Source organism: Geotrypetes seraphini, chromosome 3 (assembly GCF_902459505.1).
Source record: "Geotrypetes seraphini chromosome 3, aGeoSer1.1, whole genome shotgun sequence".
In the NCBI taxonomy this organism is placed as follows: Eukaryota; Metazoa; Chordata; class Amphibia; order Gymnophiona; family Dermophiidae; genus Geotrypetes; species Geotrypetes seraphini.
In genome coordinates this window covers 182,289,578-182,303,572 of record NC_047086.1, presented here as the reverse complement: position 1 = coordinate 182,303,572, position 13,995 = coordinate 182,289,578, and the positions used below count along the sequence as shown (strand labels likewise).

Below are 13,995 nucleotides of genomic sequence, written 5' to 3'. Positions count from 1 at the left end.
GCGATGACCACAAATGCTCGCAGTCTAAGCAACAAAGTTCATGATCTGCAAGCCCTGATGTTAGAGGCAGATCTAGATATTGTCGCTATCACAGAGACATGGTTCAGTGAATCACATGGATGGGATGCAAACATACCAGGATAGAATCTTTTTAGGAAGGACAGAGATGGTCAAAAAGGTGGAGGAGTAGCTCTCTATGTAAAGATCAATATCCAAGCGACCGAAATGCAAGGGACCTGGGGAGAGGAAGAAGCGATATGGATGGCTCTGAAAAGAGAAGATGGTACTTCTATCTATGTGGGTGTAGTCTACAGACCTCCGACTCAATCGCAGCAAATTGATAAGTATCTGATTGTGGATATCCAAAAGTTTGGAAGGAAAGAGGAGATTCTGCTGTTGGGAGATTTCAACCTGCCGGATGCGGACTGGAATGTTCCGTCTGCGGAATCGGAAAGAAGTAGAGATTGTGGATGCCTTTCAAGAGGCTCTACTCAGACAAATGGTAATGGAACCCACAAGGGAAAAAGCGATATTGGATCTGGTCCTCACAAATGGAGAAAGTATCTCTAATGTTCAAGTGGGTGCTCACCTGGGAAGTAGCGATCATCAAACGGTTTGGTTTGATATAATGGCTAAAGTGGAGAACGTCCGCACGATACTAGATTTCAAACGTACGGACTTTAATGCAATGGGAGAGTACCTGAAGAAAGAGCTGTTAGGATGGGAGGACATAAGAGAAGTGGAAAGACAGTGGTCTAAGCTGAAAGGAGCGATAAAAATGGCTACAGACCTTTATGTGAAGAAAATCAATAAAAACAAGAAAAAAAGGAAGCCGATATGGTTCTCCAACTTAGTTGCTGAGAAAATAAAGGCGAAAGAGTTGGCGTTCGTGAAATATAAAAAAACCCCAAGAGGAGAGCAGAAAGGACTACAGGATGAAACTGAAAGAAGCCAAGAGAGAGATACGTCTGGCGAAAGCACAGGCGGGAGAACAAATGGCTAAAAATGTAAAAAAGGGAGACAAAATTTTTTCAGATATATTAGTAAAAGGAGGAAGATGAAAAATGGAATTGCTAGGCTAAAAGATGCTGAGAACCAATATGTGGAGAGTGATGAGGAGAAAGCAAATGTGCTAAACAAATACTTCTGTTCTGTGTTCACAGAAGAAAATCCTGAAGAAGGACCGAGATTGTCTGGCAAAGTTACACGAGAAAATGGAGTAGATTCTGCGCCGTTCACGGGAAGGGTGTTTATGAGCAACTTGAAAAACTGAAGGTGGACAAAGCGATGGGACCAGATGGGATCCATCCCAGGATACTAAGGGAGCTCAGAGAGGTTCTGGCGAGTCCTATTAAAGAGTTGTTCAACAAATCTCTGGAGATGGGAGTGATTCCTGGGGATTGGAGGAGAACGGATGTGGTCCCTATTCATAAAAGTGGTCACAGGGATGAAGCAGGAAACTACAGGCCAGTGAGCCTCACTTCAGTTGTTGGAAAAATAATGAAAGTGTTGCTGAAAGAAAGGATAGTGTACTTCCTTGAATCTAATGGGTTACAGGATCCGAGGCAACATGGCTTTACAAAAGGTAAATCGTGCCAAACGAACCTGATTGAATTTTTTGATTGGGTGACCATAGAGCTGGATTGAGGACATATGCTAGATGTAATTTACTTGGATTTCAGCAAAGCCTTTGATACAGTTCCTCATAGGAGGCTGTTGAACAAACTTGAAGGGCTGAAGTTAGGACCCAAAGTGGTGAACTGGGTCAGAAACTGGCTGTCGGACAAACGCCAGAGGGTGGTGGTTAATGGAAGTCGCTCGAAGGAAGGAAAGGTGAGTAGTGGAGTCCCTCAGAGTTCGGTGCTGGGGCCAATCCTGTTCAATATGTTTGTGAGTGACATTGCTGAAGGGTTAGAAGGAAAAGTGTGCCTCTTTGCAGATGATACCAAGATTTGTAACAGAGTGGACACCGAAGAGGGAGTGGAAAATATGAAAAAGGATCTGCAAAAGTTAGAGGAATGGTCTAATGCCTGGCAACTAAAATTCAATGCAAAGAAATGCAGAGTAACGTATTTTCACGCAAATAACGCGCACCCGTATAAAACGCGCACACGGGTATAGCGCGCAGAAATCACGATGATATGTACAAAAACTTTGGTATACCGCGCTCACGGGTATACCGCGCATGCTGCCCGACACTCCTTTCGCCCGCCCTGACTTTCCGTGCGCTGTCCCGACTCTCCGTTCACCCCCCCTGACTTCCGTGCACTGTCCCCCCTTGAAGGTCTGTCCCCATCCTGAAAGCCTGATGCCCCCCCCCCCGACGTCCGATACATCCCTCCCCCCCGAAGGACCGCCGACTCCCCAACAATATCGGGCCAGGAGGGAGCCCAAATCCTCCTGGCCACGGCGACCCCCTAACCCCACCCCGCACTACATTACGGGCAGGAGGGATCCCAGGCCCTCCTGCCCTCGACGCAAACCCCCCTCCCCCCAACGACCGCCCCCCCCCCAAGAACCTCCGACCGCCCCCCAGCCGACCCGCGACCCCCACGACCCCCCCACCCCCCTTCCCCGTACCTTTGGTAGTTGGGCCAGAAGGGAGCCCAAACCCTCCTGGCCACGGCGATCCCCTAACCCCACCCCGCACTACATTACGGGCAGGAGGGATCCCAGGCCCTCCTGCCCTCGACGCAAACCCCCCTCCCCCCCAACGACCGCCCCCCCCAAGAACCTCCGACCGCCCCCCCAGCCGACCCGCGACCCCCCTGGCGACCCCCACGACCCCCCCACCCCCCTTCCCCGTACCTTTGGTAGTTGGCCGGACAGACGGGAGCCAAACCCGCCTGTCCGGCAGGCAGCCAACGAAGGAATGAGACCGGATTGGCCCATCCATCCTAAAGCTCCGCCTACTGGTGGGGCCTAAGGCGCGTGGGCCAATCAGAATAGGCCCTGGAGCCTTAGGTCCCACCTGGGGGCGCGGCCTGAGGCACATGGTCGGGTTGGGCCCATGTGCCTCAGGCCGCGCCCCCAGGTGGGACCTAAGGCTCCAGGGCCTATTCTGATTGGCCCACGCGCCTTAGGCCCCACCAGTAGGCGGAGCTTTAGGATGGATGGGCCAATCCGGCCTCATTCCTTCGTTGGCTGCCTGCCGGACAGGCGGGTTTGGCTCCCGTCTGTCCGGCCAACTACCAAAGGTACGGGGAAGGGGGGTGGGGGGGTCGTGGGGGTCGCCAGGGGGATCGCGGGTCGGCTGGGGGGCGGTCGGAGGTTCTTGGGGGGGGGCGGTCGTTGGGGGGGAGGGGGGTTTGCGTCGAGGGCAGGAGGGCCTGGGATCCCTCCTGCCCGTAATGTAGTGCGGGGTGGGGTTAGGGGGTCGCCGTGGCCAGGAGGGTTTGGGCTCCCTTCTGGCCCAACTACCCAAGGTACGGGGAAGGGGGGTGGGGGGGTCGTGGGGGTCGCCAGGGGGGTCGCGGGTCGGCTGGGGGGGCGGTCGGAGGTTCTTGGGGGGGGGCGGTCGTTCGAGGGAGGGGGGTTTGCGTCGAGGGCAGGAGGGCCTGGGATCCCTCCTGCCCGTAATGTAGTGCGGGGTGGGGTTAGGGGGTCGCCGTGGCCAGGAGGGTTTGGGCTCCCTTCTGGCCCGATATTGTCGGGAAGTCGGCGGTCCTTCGGGGTGGGGGTGCGAGTGGTCCTGCCGGGGGGGGGGATGTATCGGACGTCGGGGAGTCGGCCGGGCAAGAGGGCTTGGGCTCCCTCTTGCTCCGATCGTGGATGCGGGAGCGGGTGGGAGCGCGTGCGAGCGGTCGTTCGGGGTGGGGGTGCGAGCGGTCTGGCCAGGAGGGTTTGGGCTCCCTTCTGGCCCGATATTGTCGGGAAGTCGGCGGTCCTTCGGGGTGGGGGTGCGAGTGGTCCTGCCGGGGGGGGGGGATGTATCGGACGTCGGGGAGTCGGCCGGGCAAGAGGGCTTGGGCTCCCTCTTGCTCCGATCGTGGATGCGGGTGCGGGTGGGAGCGCGTGCGAGCGGTCGTTCGGGGTGGGGGTGCGAGCGGTCCTGCTGGGGGGGTGAATCGGGCGTCGGGCGGGGTGGGAACTATGTTTTAAAACTTTTGTATACCGCGCTCACGCATATAACGCGCAAGGGGTATACGCGGTAGGTAAAAACGCGTATAACGCGCGCGTTATATGCGTGAAAATACGGTAATGCATTTGGGGACTAATAATAGGAAGGAACCTTATATGCTGGGAGGAGAGAAGCTGATATGCACGGACGGGGAGAGGGACCTTGGGGTGATAGTGTCCGAAGATCTAAAGGCGAAAAAACAGTGTGACAAGGCAGTGGCTGCTGCCAGAAGGATGCTGGGCTGTATAAAGAGAGGCGTAGTCAGTAGAAGGAAGATGTTGATGCCCCTGTACAGGTTGTTGGTAAGGCCCCACTTGGAGTATTGGGTTCAATTTTGGAGACCGTATCTGGCGAAGGACGTAAGAAGACTTGAGGCGATCCAGAGGAGGGCGACGAAAATGATAGGAGGCTTGCACCAGAAGACGTATGAGGAGAGACTGGAAGCTCTGAATATGTATACCCTAGAGGAAAGGAGAGACAGGGGAGATATGATTCAGACGTTCAAATACTTGAAGGGTATTAACGTGGAACAAAATATTTTCCAGAGAAAGGAAAATGGTAAAACCAGAGGACATAATTTTAGGTTGAGGGGTGGTAGATTCAGGGGCAATGTTAGGAAATTCTACTTTACGGTGAGGGTAGTGGATGCCTGGAATGCGCTCCTGAGATGTGGTGGAGAGTAAAACTGTGACTGAGTTCAAAGAAGCGTGGGATGAACACAGAGGATTTAGAATCAGAAAATAATATTAAATATTGAACTAAGGCCAGTACTGGGCAGACTTGCACGGTCTGTGTCTGTATATGGCCGTTTGGTGGAAGATGGGCTGGGGAGGGCTTCAATGGCTGGGAGGGTGTAGATGGGCTGGAGTAAGTCTTAACAGAGATTTCAGCAGTTGGAACCCAAGCACAGTACAGGGTAAAGCTTTGGATTCTTGCCCAGAAATAGCTAAGAAGAAAATTTAAAAATTTAAATTGAATCAGGTTGGGCAGACTGGATGGACCTTTCGGGTCTTTATCTGCCGTCATCTACTATGTTACTATGCTAAACTGCCATTCTGTTTTGTTATATAATTCTCATCATGCTATGTCACACGATACTATGTTTGTCATGTTATGTTTTTTACCATGTATGTAAACTTGTAACCCGTTGTGAGCTCTCCTGCAAGGACGGGATATAAAACCAAATAAATAAATGTTTAAAGCATTATTTTTTAAAAATCTCTCAGTTGGCTTTCGCCCAGAGTAATTTTCATGTTGCCTGGGCGATCTTGAGTCTCCTTGCTACAACAGCAATGAAATAATCTCAGTGGTGGATAAATCATGGTTATTTCATCCAATTCAGTATGTGAAATTTAAAACATTTGTAAGAATATTACCATGCGAGTGCTTGGCTAGAGACCATAAGATGACTGGAATAAGGCCAACAGCTCAATAAGTGCAGCATGCAAATGGTAACACTCTCTTACTCTTCACAGTATATTTATTATATTATGTCATATTTGCAATCTATATACGAGTATTCATAGTGGTTCTATAACAGAGTGAGATTTCTGATTAATTGTTGCCATCATTACTGCTGCAACCGTATAGAAAAATGATGTAGGATACGTCAGTCAATCCAGCAATTTAATTGGCTAAATTTCCTTTACTGCTTTATATATCTTCAAAGCCTTCAAAATGCTGAAACATGAGCATGAATGAGAATTTGTGATTTGCAGTGGGCTGATTAGGATACTAGATGGTTAAAAAAAGATGTAGGTTTATTTCTTCAATTGGATGACGAGACAATTATTAAGTATATGTCCTGGATGTTGTTCACATTTCAGGAAACAAAAATTTATGTTTTACCTGATAATTTTCTGTCCTCTAGTCACAGCAGATTAATTCAGAGACAAATGGGTTATGACCATCCTCTAGCAGGCGGATATAGAGAACACAAAACTGAGCTCTGTCATATATAGGAAGGGAAGCTCCTTGGTAAGCCAGTATTTCTCGTAACAAAGCAGCAGGACCAGCATGAAGAGCAAGTCATCCAATATCTCCCTCCTCAAAGCTCCGTTATACAAGCTGACAACAAGTTCAAGTCAAAGCAGCAGGTAGAACCAACCCCTATGAAGCAAAAGAGAAACTAAAGAAACAAAAAAGGGCAGAACTCTGAATTCATCTACTGTGACTAAAGGAAAGAAAATGATCAGGTACAACATAATTTTTCCTTCCTTATCATCATCAGCAGATAAATCCAGTGACAAGTGGGATGCTGCAAAGCAGTCCTCAGTAGGGTAGGACTGCGACCATAACAGAGAAAGAATGAAACTCCAAGTCAAGCAATCCGTTGACCTCTCCAAGGAACACAAGGACTGCCTCACTGAATAAGTTCCCCCCGGAAGGAACTGTCTATTTCACAGAAGAAATGACCGGAAGCCACCCACCAGGGCTCCAAAGAGGAAGACTGGTTTCATGCAATGCAAAGAATTAGACAACGAGGACAAACCTGCCAAAGTATGGTGTTGAATAACCCAAAAAAGAGCCGTCAGAGCACCTGTAGGAGGCAAGGAGGAGCAGCATTCCCAGCCTAGGTGGACCTCAGAGAAGAAGTCACATACACCCCCACCAAAGATGGAGCTGCACCAAGGACACACTCTCGACAGGCAAGAAAGGTGTCTCGCTTGGTATCCAGTGAAGAATGTGTACCCGAGAAAAGGGACTGTGTCCTATAGTCAGGCAAAAGGAGTGCTTCCAATGCTGGAATTAAAGTGCAAGCACTCACAAAAAGGCTGCACACCCGAACTGAGTTATACGAAAGAGCTGCTCGCGGCCACTAGCACTGGCACAGAGCAAGACATATAGCGATGGAGCCAAGTACGGCAAGCATCAATGGAGTCATGCCATATGCCAAATGGATTTGCGTTCTACATAAAGAGTAGCTGCACCAATGCGACAGGTGGAACCTTGCTCAACATCTAGAGATGGAGTCCAGTTGAAAAGACTTCAAAAAACCAAAAGAATTACCAATAAAAAGATAACTCAAATACAAAATAATTGGTAAGATTTTTCCTGCTAAACCAACACTGGAATGAAAGTTGCACCACAGGCTCAATCATTAAATGAACTCAGTAATTAAATAAAGGGGTTTCAGTACGGGCTCAATTTTCCCCACGAGTGACCAAAAGCCCCGGGCAGGTATTTATAAGTGACTAGCACTTAGACTAAAGTCTAAATAAATTCTGCCCCATACATCATAATACCCTTGTATTTTTAAACTTAACCTTGGCGAATAAATATAAAGTGTAAACGTGCATTCAGTGTGGAAACAAAGAAAAATGTAGAGATGTTTAAAAAAAAAAAAAACAATTACAAAAAACTAAATGAAAATAACATCCCCAAATCCAAAACCAAGTATTCAAAAATTTAAAAATTCATATGAAAAACAACAAATCATATCAAAAGTTCATATCAAAGTCCATATCCAAATACCGTGTTGTGTATCCAGTTTAAATAAATGAATAAATAAATAAATAACTTATCCAGCTGGATTAACTAAATTTTCAGTTCATATATTCCAATTCATGTCAGTGCTAAATCTCCATTCAAAGTAAAGAGTAGGTAAAAAAAGAACGAACATGAAAGAACATTTACAAAGTCAATTAAACTACTTAGCTAAAGCAGCTGGAGTCTCCATTTCATGTGCACAAGTTCATATAGGCACTGTATCTCCGCTCGACAGGCCTTGTTTCGATATCTTCGTCAGGAGGGAGAAATGGAAAAACCAGTAAATTCTCTAATCCAGGGGCAAATAACTCAATTTCATGGTTCAATAAGCCCCACTCCATTCACAGCAGCACAATCATGCTGAAGCTATGAACACGACGGCGTGCTAGGAGGATTCTTTTTAAAACAACCAATGACCCCGCCCACAGCAACGCACAATGACGTAATGACGTATATCCCATAAAATAATTGAATGAATGAATGAAAAATAATGAAGATTGAAAGCTAACCACAAAATGAAAATAATAAATAAAAATATATATGCATTATGTAAAGCACTTGTCTACATTTTCATTTAATCTGTGGGGAGAAAACGCTTTTAGATGAAAAATCCAAAAGTTTTCTCTTTGTAGCAGGTAAGTAGTTTTATCCCCACTGAAAGTACTGGAAAGTTGCTCCAAAATATACCATTCAAGTTGAGCAAAGGAATGGTGTTATTTCAAATTATGGGACACCATGGGAGCTGTTTGTTTGCCTGTATTGAGACAGCTCCGATGCTCAATAAGCCTAACTTTCACTGCCATAATAGTGCAGCCTACATAAATGAGACCACAAGGGCAAGATATCACGTAAACCACATGGGTGGAATCACAAGATGTAATAGACTTAAGATGGTAAGTCTGCTTAGAAATAGGATGAATCCATGAATCTCCTTGATGGAAAGTGTCACACATTGTACAATGACCACAGGGGGAATGGAAGCCTCTATCCCCAAAGAAATGAGGTTTCATACAAAAATCAGAGGAAACCAGATGTTCAGACAAGTTCTTACCCCTTGTAAATGCAATACAAGGATTGTCTTTAAATACCTGGTGTAATTGAAGAACATGCCAATGATTTCGTATACTCCGGGCCACAGCTGCAGGTTGAGTGGAATGAGAAATAACACAGATTTGGTTGGAAGATGTTTCTTTTCTTGTCTGGGTAAGCAGAAGATCTCGATTAGTGTGGCGTGCTCGTAAATAAGCTTTATGGATCACAGATATGGGGTAACCCTTTTAAGAAATTTATCCCATAGGATAATAGCTTCTACTTTAAAATCTGCATTGGTAATACAAATTCTCCTGGCCTGTGAGAACTGGCCTATAGGAATGGCCGCTTTTAAGCATTTGGGGTGACAACTCGAATATGACAAAAGGTTGTTGCGCTCTATATTTTTGTGATGAACCTTAGTGGAGAGATTACTCCCTTGGACCATGACCACAGTATCTAACAAATCAATGTGTTGTTTGTGACTAGTATGAGTAAACCGCAGACATGTGGTTAAAAAGTTAATCCAGGTGACAAAAGTTATAAGTTGTTCTTCAGTGGAAGTCCAAATAAAAAAGATGTCATCTATGAACCGCAACCAACAGATATGTTCAAAAAAAGCATGAGGATACAAAAACTGTTCTTCAAAATGAGACATAAACAAATTAGCTATACTAGGGGCAGCCATGGTCCCCATGGCAACCCCCTTTATTTAATTACTGAGTTTATTTAATGATTGAGCCTGTGGAGCAACTTTCATTCCAGTGTTGGTTTAGCAGGAAAAATCTTACCAATTATTTTGTATTTGAGTCCAGTTGAAAAGCCAGGTGGATCTGTGCCCAACATCCAAAGATGTAAACGTGACAAGCAACCCATAGGAGCCACGCTCTACATCTAGAGATGGAGCTTTTTCACATAGGCAGCTGGAGCTGTTCTCTACATCTGGTGATGGAATCTAGTCGAATAGGCCAGCAAAGCCATGCTCTACATCCAGCAATGGAACCAAGTCTAACAGGCCAGCAGAGCTGTGTTCTACATCCAAACATAAGAACATAAGAAGTGCCATCTCCGGAACAGACCCTAAGTCCATGAAATCCGGCGATCCGCACACGCGGAGGCCCCGCCAGGTGTACCCTGGCATAGTATTAGTCCCCATACTCTAAGCTTATGTTACCTATGTTACCTTAAGCATACCTTACCTATGTTACCTTAAGCCACTCATAAGGAGATGTACATCTAACTTACCTTTAAACCCTGGAACGGTGGATTCCGCAATTATCTCCTCCGGAAGAGCATTCCAGGAGTCCACCACTCGTTGCGTGAAGCAGAACTTCCTGATATCTGAACTGAACCTGTTCCCCCTTAGCTTCAGTCCATGTCCTCTTGTCCGTGTCACATTAGACATTGTAAATAATTTTTTATCGTGCTCTATTTGGTCGATTCCTTTCAGTATCTTGAAAGTCTCAATCATATCCCCTCGCAGCCTCCTCTTCTCAAGGGAGAACAATCCCAGTCTCTTAAGTCGTTCCTCATATTCCAAGTTCTCCATGCCCTTTATTAGCTTCGTTGCTCGTCTCTGCACCCTCTCAAGTACTTTTAAATCCTTTTTTAGGTATGGAGACCAGTACTGGACGCGGTATTCCAAGTGTGGTCTGACCATCGCTCTATATAGCGGTAGTATTACTTTCTCCGATCTACTCGTGATTCCCTTCTTTATCATGCCTAGCATTCTATTTGCCTTATTCGCTGCCGCCATGCATTGCGCCGACGGCTTCAGGGTCCTATCGATTAATACCAAGGTCCCTTTCCTGTTCGGATTTTCCTAGAGTTGCACCCGACATACTATACTTGTGTTCCTTATTTTTTCTGCCTAAGTACATGACTGCATTTTTCCACATTAAACTTCATCTGCCATTTATCTGCCCAATTTTCCAATCGACTCAAGTCGCTCTGGAGTTCCTCACTGTCCTTCTGTGATTTGATTGCCCGGCATAGCTTTGTGTCATCTGCAAACTTGATGAGCTCACTAGATGTTCCATCCTCCAGGTCATTTATGAAAATATTAAATAAGATGGGCCCAAGTACCGAGCCTTGGGGCACACCGCTAGTCACAGTCTCCCAGTCTGAGAATTTCCCATTTATGCCCACTCTCTGCCTTCTGTTCTCCAGCCAGTTGCCTATCCATCTTAGTATGCCTCCTTCTATTCCATGGCCTTGCAGTTTCCTGAGGAATCTTACATGTGGAACCTTGTCGAACGCTTTCTGAAAATCCAAGTATACAATATCCACCGGTTCTCCACTATCAATTTGTCTGTTCACTGTCTCAAAAATTTGAAGTAGGTTCATCAAACATAAGAACATAAGAAATGCCTGCACCGGATCAGACCTGGGGTCCATCCAGTCCGGTGATCCGCACACGCGGAGGCTCAGCCAGGCGTACCCTGGCGAATACACTAGTCACTAGTCACTCGTATCCCTCAATGTCTCCTGAATCCATGTTGACTGGCTCTCATCAGGTCGTGGGTGTCTAAGTGCCGGGTTATGCTGTCCTTGATCAGCGCCTCAACCATCTTCCCATGGACCGATGTGAGACTCACAGGTCCATAGTTGCCCAGTACTCCTCTTGATCCTTTTTTAAATATCGGCGTGACGTTTGCTATCTTCCAGTCGTCCGGTATCTGTCCTGTTTTGATTGACAGGTTGGCAAGTTTTTGCAATAGTTCATCGAGTCCTGGATAATTGAGATTCTACTGTATCACTTCTACTGTTACCTGCTACCTCATTTTGTTTATACATTTTATTCATACTCCCATGTTATCCTGTTATACATTTTATTTATACTCCCGTGTTATACTAAGTGCCTACCTTCCACTTTTTTTGTTGGATGATTGTCAGATCTATTCAATCCAGTCTGGATTCAATGCTGAAGTAACTGGACAGGATTTGGGTTTTTTAGCCAACATAATGCATCTTTTCTGAAGCTTCAATGCTGAAGTAACTGGACAGGATTTGGGTTTTTTAGCCAACATAATGCATCTTTTCTGAAGCTTCTGGCATATTGTGGACCTGAAAGTAAGGTGTGATGTGCAGGTTGCCGTTTCTAGGATGTGCTGTGATTTTACACAGCTGGCAGTGGATTACTGCTTGTTACAGCTTGCTTTCAGATATATTCCCACAAAGGCCTGACTTGAAAATCCCTGAGTCTCATGCTTTCAAGTTTCAGCCTTTTTAGCTTGAAGCCAGAAGAATGTTTGGTATGCTATAAAACCTATCAATATATCAGACGCTTCAAAGTGGTGTGAAAAAACACAGCAGACTACAAGACTAGAACATTTACACCCCACTGCACTAACCTTAAAGACAGATTCTCTTGGCATCTTTAAAACAGAATATTTTTCTTCTTACCTTTTCCTAATGAAATGCAACTTCTAAATAAACTGTTTCTATCAAGGCCAGTAAAAAGGTATTAGGTACCCTAGGTAATCATTTAGCTCTGCAGACCCTCTAATAATCCTTCAGTCCTCTAGGATATTCCTCCAAAATTTGATAATTAAACTCAACCATAATAATTACCCCAACATCTCCCTACTCAAAACATTCCTTAACAAACGAGGCAAGCATGTGGAGCCCTGGAAAACAGGGAAGCATGGCATGGGCTGGCCTACAGCGTACCCAAGGGTCGGACATGACTGAATGGATAGCAGTAGTAGTACTGTATATATAGAAATTGAAGTCAATTTCCAAAAGTCATTTCACCCAACTAGACTGCTTGAAAATTGTCCTCACCCCTGTGGTTAAAAACTAGACACTAATGGTTCTTTCAATTTACGTGACTGTCAAATTTATTGCTTTGATTTGGCTATAGCTACCCTTTGATGTTCCGCCATCCAAATGGTCAAGCCATTCCCAACCAAAGGAATATATTTACCAACAAAATGGCCTTTGGAGTGGAGGAGTACCTAGTAATTAGTGCTGTGGCCTAAGAACCTGGGGAACTGGGCTCAATTCCCACTGCAGCTCCTCGTGACTCTGGGCAAGTCACATAATCCTCCATTGCCCCAGGTAAAAAAATAAGTACAGTGGTACCTCGGTTTATGAGTGCACCGGTATTTAAAGGAATTGCTTTACAAGAAATAAAACGACTACAAATTATTCAGAATGCATCAATTAAATTAATAACTAAATCCAAAAAGTTTGATCATGTAACACCACTCCTTAAAAAGGCTCACTGGCTTCCTGTTATGCATAGAATTACTCATAAATTATGTACAATTATTTTTAAAACTTTATATAATAAGACCCCAGCATTTTTATTTAGATTACTTATCCCTTATTCTGCAAAGAGAACCTTGAGATCTATCGAACAAAATCTTTTATCTATTCCCTCTCTAAAAATTATCAATACAAGGAGACAATTTATCTTCTCTTGTACGGCACCGCAGACATGGAACGCCCTCCCTATGTTTTTACGGGAGGAGAAAGATTTTGTAAAATTTAAAAACGAGTTAAAAACTTTCCTTTTTAGAGATGCATTTGCAAGTTAATCTTTTATCTTATTGTTTTTTTTATTTTATTCCCCTCAAATGTCTTATTACCCTTTTGTATTTTCCTTTGATGTCTCCTCTTTACTTTACAAATTGTATTTCATCCCTCCTTACCTTGTGTTTAACAATGTTAATTTTTAGCATAATAAGTTTATTTACTAATTGTATGGACTGTTTTGTTACCTAATCTATGTAACTTTTTAAATGTACACCGCTTAGAAACTTTGTTTAAGGCGGTTAATCAAGCCATCTAATAAACTTGAAACTTGAAACTTTGCGAGTGTTTTGCAAGACGAGCAAAACATTTGCAAAATCAGCGCATCGGAAACCGAGCGTGCCTCGATTTGCGAGTGCCCCCCCCCCCCGCGAACCGGCACCCTCTCCCCCGTGATCTGGCACACACCTGCCACCATCGGGCACCCTCCCCGCTGCCATCAGGCACCCCCCTACCATGATCAGGCACCCCCCGCCACCATCGGGCATCCCCCCGCCATGATCAGGCACCCCCCCCCGCCACAACCGCAACCTAAAGTCCCCCAGAGCCTTCTTCTTACTTTAATGTAGCACCGGCATGTCGGCCTCCTCTTCTGTGCTGGCCTTGAGCATGCGCACATGCTCAAGGCTAGCACAGAAGTGGAGGCCGACATGCCGGTGCTACATTAAAGTAAGAAGAGGGCTCTGGGGGACTTCAGGTTGCGGCGGGGGGGGGTGCCCGATGGCGGCAGGGCGGTGCCGGATCACGGGGGGGAGGGTGTCGGATCGCGGGGCCTTCGGGGGGAGCAATGCTGGTTCTCGAGGGGGGGGGAGCAGAGC

The 13,995-nt window shown here is 45.9% G+C and overlaps 1 protein-coding gene across 3 annotated transcripts in view; it reads right to left on the bottom strand.

Moving 5' to 3' along the window:
- ARID1B (AT-rich interaction domain 1B) overlaps positions 1-13,995 on the bottom strand; it is a 938,949-nt gene that overhangs the window by 291,466 nt on the left and 633,488 nt on the right. The window lies entirely within an intron of this gene.